General features: G+C 39.4%; 1 protein-coding gene across 5 annotated transcripts in view; it reads left to right on the top strand.

Moving 5' to 3' along the window:
• The window catches only part of SEMA5A (semaphorin 5A), a 505,017-nt gene that overhangs the window by 105,839 nt on the left and 387,001 nt on the right, over window positions 1-12,177 (top strand). For all 5 annotated transcript variants that reach the window (XM_017496928.2, XM_037727285.1, XM_017496926.2 and 2 more), the window contains exon 2: window positions 828-923. The gene's annotated coding sequence lies outside the window, so the exon portion shown is untranslated. The remainder of the gene's footprint in view (window positions 1-827; window positions 924-12,177) is intronic.

The following is a 12,177-nucleotide window of genomic DNA, read 5'->3' as shown; positions in this document are numbered from 1 at the left end:
AAAAAAGAGAAACTAGATGAACGAAGAGAACAGAAAAAAGCACGAGCCCTGAAGTGCAGAATTGGACGTCACAGGCGTCCTTCACCGATGATGAACACATTTCTCTTATGGACAATTGGTGGAAAGTCACCTTTTTTTCAGCTTCTGGCGTACACGTTTTTGGAGGCTGGTGTTTTGTGGTCGTCTTTCCATACAATGTGACAACATCAAGTTTTCAGAATGTTTGTATATTAAATTGAATGAAGAGATTGGACAGATTTACTTGGTTTTGGTAAAGGGGCTTGTTTTTCATGATTTATAATTCTTTTTCCTATAAGACCTCATCATTGGACACCTAATAATATGTAAATAAAAATACAAACTCAAATTTCTAGCAAAGTTTGTGCTACTGCCTTTATCTCCTGTTTTTGAAATGCATTGCATAAGGTACCATATGTTCCAAAAAATGGAATGAAAGTGTCATCATGAAATGGACACATTCATATAATAAATCTTCATTTAATTTCAGACTGCTTAAGATAATTTAAATGGGTTTGAAATAATGATTCCTTTCGATGTTTCATGAGAGTTATTTCATCTGTTAACAGCATTTAAATGTTGATTTCTTCTTTTCTGAAGAAAAAAATCCATCAGTGCACATGATCATAAAATAGGGTAGCATAATTGTGATGCCAAGCTGTCCCGTGTCACTGCTCTAAGTCCTACATGGGTAAAGCAGCTTATGCTGATCATTCAGGCCATTAATGGAACTTCATGAAATTCATAACCGATGACCACACCCCCTTTTAAAATGGCTTGACAGGGTCTCTCTCTTTTCTTTTTTGAAGTGTTGGTGTATGAGACTTGGGCTGGCGTGCCCACATGGTGTGGAGTCTGTGTGATTCATGACTGAGGAAACCCGGCCTCCACCCTCTCTCTCCTTGGTAAGTGAGACAATGAAACGGGAAGCGACGAGACCAAAAAAATTACAGATTGAAATATTTTGATAGCTTGTGAGCTTTACCTCTCTTATTAAAAACAAGAGTGGGCTGGGCATGATGGCGTAGGCCTGTAATCCCAGCACTTTGAGGCTGAGGCAGGCAGATCACCTGAGGTCAGAAATTCCAGCATGGTCATATGGTAAAACCCCATCTCTACTAAAAACACAAAAATTAGCCTGGTGTGGTGGTGCGTGCCTGTAATCCCAGCTACTCAGGAGGCTGAAACCCTAGGATTGCTTGAACCCGGGAGGCGGAGGTTGCAGTGAGCCAGATTCGCCACTGCACTACTCCAGCCTGGGCAATAAGAGCAAAACTCTGTCTCAAAGAAAAAAGAAAAGAAAAGAAAAGGAAAAAAATGAGAGAAAATGAGCAAGCTTTTAGATACAGAAATCTTTCAAATAAAGCGATTTCGGGCTTATGCCACCACTGCATCACTCAGGAACCTGAAGACCTGAAAAGGCTTAGATGCTTCTTAGCATCTTCTGCCTTGCAGTATGGCTGCCCGTCAGGTTTCGGTTTTGTTTCCTGCGGTTACTTCTGTGCTCTCTCCTTCCACTTATTTGCAGTGCATACCACTGTCATCTCACTTCCTCTTCTAGGACCTTCTGCGGTGCCCTGCGCCTGCTAGGTTAGTGCTAAACCTCTCATGATCCTCTCAGGGATCCTCCTGGTCAGGCCTCCACACAGCTTCCTCATTCCTGTGGCCCTGGGGCAGTGCGGGGACTGGCCCCCCATTTCACAGTGGTCTGTCCACACCACGAATCGTGCTTGTTTGGATCTTCTGGAGGCCGGCTTAGATATGCTGTCTTCACTGGAGCCTTTCTTAAGCACTTTAGACCGAGGCGTTGCCATGAGTTTTAGGGAGACTAGCAGAGAGGGAGGGGTGAAGGGGGATAGAGGGCTAGTGGTGTGGGAGAGGAACAAGTAAAGTGAGGGAAAGTGACAGTCTCATTCCAAATACTAGCACTGCAAAGACACTACTGTTGTTAATAAACTTCTTCGTTTTTCTCCCTAACTAAACTACCACCTCATGGTGGACAGGCTTATATTTCTTCCCAATTCGCAAAGTGCTTTGCTGATTTTAGAGAATTCAGAGATTTTCTGAATAATTGGTGACCATTCCAGCCTTCGGATTTATGGGTTCCCAGTTCCTGTTTTCTTCCATGAGGAAGGCTAAATGGGTCTTATAGTTGGGCCCTCTGTATAAATGTATAGATATGCTCGGCTGAGATGAGAGATTCTCCTGTGTAGTCCTTATGTTTTGTGGAAGAAGAAACCGAGGTCTGCACTGTGCATGCTTCTCTAGCCCAGTAGATTCAGGTTCACATAGTGTCTTAACTGGACCCCCCCGTTCCCTCTTCCATGGAGAACCACCGCACGTGAGAGCTGGAAGAACCACCACGTGGAGGCTATGCTGGCTCGCTGTGGATGGTCCGCAGTCATCATGATATAATGGAAAGAGTTATTAGCTAATGTAAGTCTTCACTGCGTGCCAGGCCGTGTGCTAAGTGAGATGTTTTCAACAATCATGACAACCTTTCAGGCTTGTATTCTTATGGTTACTGTTTTAAAGATGAGGAAATGGAAGCACGGAGAGCTTAAGTAATCTGCCTGAGATTTTGCAGTGAGTTAGGGGCAGAGCCGGGATTTGATTCCATCTTCTTAACCTTTACACAAAACTGCCTCTTAGCACTAAGAATGCCTCCCTAGAATAAGAACAGACGTATATTATATTTTTATTCCTTATTGGAAATACTCAGACCTGTATAGAGAAGCTCAGAAGAGATATTAAGAAGTCAGTAAGATTACTGTTTTTTCAAAACAGTAATCTAAATCAAGAATTGGTGAAATTTTTCTAAAAAGTGTGAGACAACATTTTAGTGCTTACAGGCCATAGCGCCTCTGTTGCATCACTCTGCCATTGTAATATGAAAACAGTCATAGATAGGTAAGTTAATGGGCATAGCAGTATTACAATAAAACTTTATTACAAAGACAGGTGGCAGGCTGGATTTGGCCTGCAGGCTAAGTAGCTTTCTGAGCTGTGATTAACATGATCTTTGCAGTCCTGAAGATCTCATAGTGTAGTGAATGAGAGTGTTTCAGTGGACAGTAGGTATGAGTCCCTCAGTTCAATTTATCTGAGATGCTTGGATTCTAATTATAACAAATTTTAATGAAGTCTATTGTAACTGCAAACCTTAAACCTTGAAGTAGGTCATTTGATGTTCTACTGCTTGACATAGTCCGTATGCCACACATATATTAGTCTAAGTCCCACCTAAACTACAGCTTTTCTCAAATTAGGGCCTCATAAATATTATTTTCTTGATAATTTGTTAGGCTGCTGTGTATAACTCATTTATAAAATAAGTTTAGATAGTACTTCCTACTTTGGTTTTTATATAGTTTCTAAGTGTGACACTGTTAGTGTGCACCCATATACGTACTGCCTATTATATATATTAGGGTAAACATGCAATTCCCTTGGGCTGTCTGATAAAATTATGTCGAACAAAAATGTTCTGGTCCTGAATATCTCTCTTTTATTATAAGCAAAGACAGAGTTTGAACAGGATTGACATACCTAAATCATGAAATAACATACAGTACCCTTTACCACATAAACACAATGAGATATGTTATTTTAATTTTATTTTTTTATTACAAAAGGATAGTTATGACACTTAAAGGCATATTTAAGTGTCTACCATTTACAAAGATTGGAAAAGAAAATTGAAAGATCGATTAATTTGTGTTTCTTTAAGCAATTGAAGCAAGGAAAGGTTGTACTCATTCATTCATTCATTCTTAGAAATCTATAACTGCAGCAAACTCAAGAGCATGGTAGATACAGCACAAGTTTTGGAGACGTGCCTTTATCAGGGAGCCACTGGTCCCTCGGTACTTACTCCATGTGTCATGACAAAGTGTGCTTCACTTTAATAGCAATGACATAAAAAATAAAATTCTGATCATAAAAGTAATGGCAAGCTATCCTTGACACCTTATTAACTGAAAAAGCAAATTGTGGAATAATATATTTAATATAATCCCATTTCTCTTAAAAATACACAGACATGCACAATCTCTATACACAAGTTCATGTGTATTATAAAGTCTACTAGAATATATATTAATGTATAGCAAACTCTAAACAGAGATTGTCTCTGGAGTACAGGTGTTTGCACTTTATCATCTGTGTGATCACCAATATTTTCTGGAGTATTATTATTTTTGCAATTAAAAAAATAAAAATGCATGAATGTAGTGAATGCTCATTATTGAAAATATATAAAAGAAGGGGAAAATTCAACTATAATGCCTCTATCGACAACAATTATAGATGGCATTTAATGTAGTCTTTTATGTGATATTTTTGATAAACAGTTAATGGATTTGAGATAATGCTAGACGTAGAATTCTGCATACTGCTTTTTTACTTATACATACTTTCTTATGTTATTGCAAATTGAAGAAAAACTCCTCATTTTAAGCATGTGTAATATTCCATCATATAAAGGAGCTGTTATATCAAAAGAGATCTGTTCCTGCTCTCTTTTGCAGAACACATGTTGTTTCCAGTCCACAAAAGCCATAGACCATGCTGAAATGAACATGAGAAGGGTAGTTGGGAGCCTTCACACACCTGAGTTCCAATCCTGCTTTCCCGCTTTGTGCAGGCCGCTGTACTTGCTGCATGAAGTACATGCTTCAAACACCATAGCAGTTGTTATTATAAAGCTTTCTTTTAACTGAGGGTTAATTCATTAGCTCAGAAGAACTATAGTTGATTTACTACATAAAACCCAGGGAGTCATAAAAGTCTGCCCGTTGGCTTTGTAAAAGCATTGTAGATATTTATGCTTCATTTATATGTTGGAGAATTTGTTTTGCTAAAAGTCACTCATTTTGAGTATCATTATTAATTGTTTTGGTCAATTTGATAATATTCATGTTTTTATATGTTTCATTTTTTGCTCATTGTGTTACTTTGCTAATCTTGCTTCAAGCGATAATTAGATATTATTCTGGGTTGAAGAGAGAGAAAGAGAGGAGGAAGGAGGGAGGGAGGGAAAGAGAGAGAGAGACAGAAAGAGAGGAGGAAGGAGGGAGGGAGGGAAAGAGAGAGAGAGACAGACAGAGAGACAGAGAGAGAGAAAGAGAAACAAACATGTATGAGAATTATTTGTCCAGATGGTATAACTGTTTAGCTATAGAGAATCAACGTTTTTCTTACAGATTGTAAGACTTAATTTTTAAGAATATTAACTAATTATTACATTGTTTTTTCCCTATTTCATTTCCTTGTTTACTTTATCCTTTTAAATTTAAACAAGTTTATTTTAGTGACATCAGAATTTTTCTTGATAATGATTTTAATCAGTGCTTAGGAATTTAATAAAACATTTTCATTTATAAAATGGGAATAGTAAAAATATTAACAAAAAATGTCTTTACTTTCTCCTGATCTTATTAAAAATATTTAACTGGTTAATTCAGGAAGAGATATTTAAAATGTACTTTGCTTTTTAAAATCTTCTTAATGTTTTATTCTGCCTCTCTTTGTCCTTACTGAAAAAAATCAATCCCCAATTGTAATGTATTGTGAATGTTCAGACAATAATATTTGTACAAGTGGGAGAAAATCCCAGCTGGGCACTTCTCCTTCCTACAAATAGAGACCTAGTTTAGAACCAGACAACCTCAGTTTTCTCATTCTTTTATTCATTCTTCTTTGTTAGGGAGAAGGTAACTTTCATATTTTAAGATTGTATACAACTTGTGCCTATATTTTTGCAACTGTATTTCATTTTGTAAAAAATTCATACAACTTGACCCATTATATTGACCATGATTAAATCATAATCACAGTGCTTTGCTTTTAGGCCCATTCTTGTACCTAACTTTGGTACAAGTTTTTAGGTATTTGCATGAAATGTTACATGGTGGGTATGGAAGACCAAGTTAAATCTGTTCAAATCACATAAGTATGGTTTGATGTCCTCATTTGTGCAGTCTCCAGCACTGACCTAAAATATTAATTTGTTGTGATGTACATACAATAATGTTAAGGATAGGAGTTCCAAAAGATTGAAACTAGATCTCGCTTTCTGAGATTCACACTCATCTGACTTTGGACAGGTCGGACCAAGACTCAGCCCTCAGTCTTTACTTTTCTTGATTTTGTTGGATTTCTTGGCTATAAAATAAGGAAAGTGAGAGGACATAGGTTTGGGTGTCGTAATAGGTAATGAAGGATTTAAACTAGTTACAGAGACCGAATATGAAAAAACAAAACAAAACACTGCCTGCTAGTTGCTGACAGTGCTTCTTTTGGTGCCACTTTCCTGACAGAAATTTTATTTTGTGAGATTTTGAGTGCATCTCTATGTGTATTGTTGATAGGAAGTACACGCTTGCTTAAACATGCTGAGTGGTTGTAATTTGGGATAAAGGTTTAGCCTGTCATTCTTAATAATGTCGGAAACACCAGGGCTGTAGACAGCACTCCTTAGTTCCATCCTATTGTGTAGTCAGCGTGATGGAAAATCTCTGTGAGGCCATCCAGAAAGGCCCGTGCAGAGCTGATCTGTTCTGTCACAAGCATTTCACCCCACTTACCAAAGTTCACTGACGGAATTGTCGGCTTCCGTTATCCCCATTAGAATGCATTGGAATTCCCCATTATGGAACTTGGGAAATCTTGCCTCTCCCTCTTTCTCTCTGTTCTCTGCTGTTTGAGATGTGGGCCTTTTCCCCTCTTGTGTTTAGATGAATGTCTGCCAAGTGTGTTATCTTCCTGAAGGTCACCAGCTTTATGGCTACTATAAATATTTGTGAATCACAGCTGTGCGGTGAAGTTCAGAATTCATTTTCTTTCCTTAGTTTTGTGATTGAGTGAGGCTGGGAGGGGTGGATGTGTGCTGTTTTTTCTCAGACACCCATTAGAGGGGCAGATGTGTGTGGGGTTAATTGCTTGGATTTGAAGATTTACATGTGCGCGTAAGGGCACTGCCCTCTCGATGACACTGTGTGTAAGATCTTTTTTTGGCAGAACTTTCCTAAGGGCATAAAAATGACCCCATGTTTGGATCTTTGGATTTCACGGGACTTTGGGGATTTTCCTGCACTGTGGTTTCCAGATCAGAGTACTGGAGAGGCGTCTAGCTGCAGGGCCACAGACCTAATCAGTTCATGCTTTATCTAGCAGAGCTTTCCATGGGGGTTTCCTGTGTGTTGTGTCTCTTTGAGCCTCCCAGGCCACAAAGGGATCAGAGTCATTTTGGTTCCTTTGTTTTTGTTTAAAGCCTGAGCAGTAACCACAGTTGGTTAAACCAAAGCAGAAAAAGCAAAGGTTGGAAAGTTGGTTGGGAGATTCTGGGAAGTAAATACCACCATATTTTCGTATAGCAGTATTTAAGAATAGTGCACTTACATTTTCAGTGCTGAGGAATTAGGTGGGTTGATCTAAGTTGTTTATCGTAGCATGGGCTTTTTTGTAGTACATATAAATTGGGGTACCCTTCTCACAGCTCAGGGGTCACATAGTTTTTGAGAATTGTTCCTCTTTATTCGATTGCAGGCCACCTCCTCACTACAGTGATGCTTTAAAGGTGAGGTACGGACTCAAGTGGGGCAATCACAATACCCCAGCTGGTGTCCATTCTGATTTAATCTGATGGAGACTCTTTACCCAAGTTTGGCCAAGCTGTATCCCATTCCTTTGCTCCTACAGTACCTAAGCAGTTATTTCCTTTCTTTCCTGTATAATCGTTTTTTATTTTCCCCTCTATGCTGTTTTTATTTCAATAGGAATGGAAATATCTACCATCTTAAGAAAAATTTGACTTCTCTCCTCTTTGCTAAAAAAGCTTTGTTTAAAGTGCTTGCCTGAACTTGTTGTCATCCATTTCTGCCTTTTTATTGCCTTTTGAACCCACTCTGATCCCTCAGTCATTCCTTCAGCACTGCCTAGTCAAGATCACCCATCACCGCCATGTTGCCAAATCCAGCAGTTGAGGCTCAGTCATCATCATGCTTAACAGTTAACAGCTTTTATACATACCATCAATCCTTCTCACCTCCTTGACATACTTTCTCTACCTGGCTTTAGGATGCTGCATTTCCCTGGCCTGACCTCATGTCTCTGGGCTTTGCCTTTGAGCCTCAAATGGTATCTCGCTGCCATCCAAGCATTGGAGTCCCATAAGGTTCAATGCCTGGACCTTGTCTCTTTTCCCACCATTGTCACCATTTGGAAATCTCTTCCAGTCTCATGGCTTCAGTACCATTTGCACACTAATTACTCTCACATGTCTATCTCCAGCCAAAACCTATCCTCTAAGCTCCAGAATTAAATATGTATTCAACTGTCTATTTAACTTGACAACCGGATGTCTAATTTATGTTTTCAAATTAACCATGTCCAAACTGACCTCTTCTCTCCCCACAACCTCTAGCCATACCCTTCTGTAGAGTTCCTCACTTTATTATTGGCAAGTCCAGTCTTAGACTTGCTCAAGCTGAAACAGAATAATATTTGATTATTCTCTTTCTCTGTCACCCCACACTCCAGCTGTCAACAAATTTTATCGTTGTTGGTTATTTGTTCAACACATATCCAAAATATTACCTCTTCTCTGCACCATCACTGCTCCCTGCCTCAGCTGAGCTCCCAGCAACTTGGTCCCTGTGAGTGCTCAGGTCTTGTGGCCGTCTCCCTGCTGCTGCTCTTGCGCCTCCCTCGTCTGCTCTCCACACAATGACCAGACAGGCCCTCTGCTTAGATCCTCCAGCAGCTGCTGCCTTATTCAGATGGAAAGGCAGCATCCTCACCTGGCCCTCCAGGCACCACGTGTCCCTTCTTTGTCCTCGTCCTCTCTTTCTCTCCCAAGCACACCTCACTTTATTAAGAGTCCTTCACCTTATTAATGGCAAGTCCAGTCTTCCACTTGCTCAAACAGTTGGAACAGTTGGAACAATATTTTTAGCTACACTGACCTCCTTGCTCTCCCTGGAAAGGAGTAGCCACATTCCTCTCTGTGTTTTCATACTGACTCCTTTCTATGCCTGCAACATCCTTTACCTGAAGATCCCCGAAGGTAGCTCCTTGTCCTATGTCAGGTTTATTCAACTGCTACCTTCTTAGGAGATATTCCTGATCAAATGATTAGAATGGAAACAGTCTCCCTACTGTTCTCTGTTTTCCTTCTCTGCTTTATTGCTTTTATTCCAAAGAACTTAGCAGTCTAATACATGAGATATTTAGTTTATCAATTTCACGTAACTTCTATCCTCCCTCCTCATGTAAGCTCCGCCCTGCCAGGGATTTTGCTTATTTTGATCAATCACTGCTCCATTCCTAGGCTAGGTAAGGGACTAGTATGTAATAAGATGTCAATCATTATTTGTTGAGCAGATGGATTGATAGATGGATTTTTATGGGACTTTTTGAGTTGCATGAGTAATACCATATTTCTAATTTGGACACAGAGCTGGAAGGCTATGAGGTTAGCTAAGAGCAGAGGAATGGGATTCTTCCTCCCCATCCCCAATCAGAGATTCATGCATTTGGCATAGTTTCCCCCACATCGTTCAGTGGGTAGATATTTGCTCATTGACCAGTTCTCAGCTAATCTGTTTCCTTCTCCGCAAACCTTTCTCTCCCTTCTCCATGGCCAGATGAATAAAGTGGCACTCCCTCTGTGTCCCCACACTCCTATGCACATCCCTGCAATGGAAATTTAAAGTTGGATTTGTCATAGTATTTTGTAAATACATATAGTCCTTCATCTTCACACTGTGAAGTCCTTGGCTTGATGATTGCATCTGTCTTCCCAGTATTTAACACTCTGGCACATAATAAGCACCAAATACATACGTGTTATTTAATGAAGTGATTCAGATGGAAATATTGTAAAATATAACTTCTCTAATGGTCCTTAAGAGTGTGATGAATTGTGCTCCACTAGCCTTCTGATTGTGCTATATTTAAGAAGTTTATTGCATAATTTTACAATAATTAAATAATTATATTTGCTGTAGCCATTATAGACTGTCCCCATATTGTCCAGCTGGGGCCATTCATTTTACTGCTTTCTCAAATAGTCTTTGCTGTTTTCCAGTATAACTGAACATCGCTTTGTGTGTACCAAAGAAAGGAAAGACTGTGAGATCCTCCTAAAGTCTGTTTCTTATAAATGGTTATGTATGAGTTGTAGAGGAGAACAGAAAAGGAAGGTGAGGTTTTCAAATAGCACTAAGACTGAAACTCACATGGCTGCTTTCCTGCATGGTAGGATTTGATATCACTTCCTTCCTGGCATCTAAAGTTTCTTAAAGTGAGCATTTGAATACTATCAGTATTATGGTGGAATTTCATAGTATCATCTTCAAGGAGTACGTATTAAACATAAAAATAGTGCGGGACAGCATGATTATCAGGTTGTGGGGTGAGCCAAGCTCAGAAGACTGAAATCGTATTTCCTGTAACATAGTTACCTGGATGTACATGTCCAGAGGACAGCACTAATGTTTAAGAGTATCTGCCTTGCTCTGAGCACAGTTCAGGGTCAGCTGGATGGATGGAAAGATAGGTAGATAGAGTTGAATATATGTGTGTGTGTGTGTGTGTGTGTGTGTGTGTAATATATTTAGATAGAGTTGAATAAACATAAAGATAGAATATCTACCTATATAAGTGTATATATATAAATAATATAGAGATAGATAAATAGATATAGAGATAAATAGGCATAGCCTTATCACTGGATGCACGCTAGTGCATTAGCTGCACTAGGACAGGGTTAAAATCCATGTAATCTATATCTGAATCAGTATACTCAAACCCAGCTATGTAACTTAATTATGAATTTGTGGCAAATTAGTGGTAGGCTGCTGAGGGAACCACCTACTAAAGGAAAACTGCAGCTTAGGTAGCACTGTTTAAATAAGAACTTTTCACTAACTTGGTGCTACATGCACATGTGTGACTGTGGACACACAAACACACGTGCACACAAACATACACACACACACACCCCTTCCTTACATCCCTGAAGATATAACTGTGCCTTGTTGCTGGTGTGTTTCTGGCTGAGAGCAGCAGATGCGATGTACTCATGAGCCTGGCACAGGGATGAGGCAGCCTGGCACAAGAAGGCAGAGTTAGAGAAGCAGGAGAAGGACAGCATGTTTCCTATGTCAGTGCTCAGCCTGGAACATCACCAGAGAACCAACGTATCCTTCGATAGGCAGGCCTATTGCTTTTCTCCCAAATCACTGTCATTTTGGTATATTTTCCTGAAATTCTTTTCTTTTTAACTCAACTTGATATGTGGTTATATGTTAACTTTATCATTCTGCTGTAGTATGTTCTAGGAGTTTATTTTATTTTATTTTTCTTCCCCTGGGACAGAATCTTGCTCTGTCACCCAGGCTGGATTGCAGTGGTGTGATCTCTGCTCACTGCAATCTCTGCCTTCCAGGTTCAAGTGATTCTCCTCCCTCACCCTCCCAAGGAGCTGGAATTACAGGCACCCGCCACTGTGCGTGCTGTTTGTATTTTTAGTAGAAACAGGTTTTTACCATGTTAGTCAGACTGGTCTTGAACTACTGACCTCGTGATACACCTGCCTCAGCCTCCCAAAGTGCTGGGATCACAGGTGTGAATCACCATGCCCTGCCAATTTCATTTTCAAAAATAACTTTATGTTTTATGTACTGGACTATATTCTTTTAATATTATTTTATAAACCAGGTATATAAAAGGTCTATGTAAAGGTCTCAGAAATTTCTTCTGGAACATCATAATATTAGCAGCGATAAAAAAGTGAATTATGACAGTGCGACTCAGTTTAAGTCTCTGATTACAATATTAAGTGTCTTGTATGTTTCCTAACTTTGACTCTTATTTTCTTGCTAATTTTTTGTCTTTAAGGCAGATCATGTACAAAGTAATTATTGTTTCCTTGAGCAAATACTAAATGATTAGATACACCCGAAACAAACATTTCTAATCACCTGTGCTTGATTTGTGAAGCCTTTATTGATCTGGAATGGCTTTTCTTGTCTTTTCTCAAGCATGTGCCAGTTCCCCAAGTGTAGAAAAATGGAATGTAGCTAATCGTGGGTCACCTCCACGGGCCTGCGGTCGTCATCTCTGTTTGGATCCAAAGGAGGACTGGAACATGTT

This window comes from Cebus imitator, unplaced genomic scaffold, assembly GCF_001604975.1.
Source record: "Cebus imitator isolate Cc_AM_T3 unplaced genomic scaffold, Cebus_imitator-1.0 Scaffold226, whole genome shotgun sequence".
NCBI classification, from domain to species: domain Eukaryota; kingdom Metazoa; phylum Chordata; class Mammalia; order Primates; family Cebidae; genus Cebus; species Cebus imitator.
Note: the sequence above shows the minus strand (reverse complement) of the source record. Positions and strands in the feature narration are given on the sequence as shown.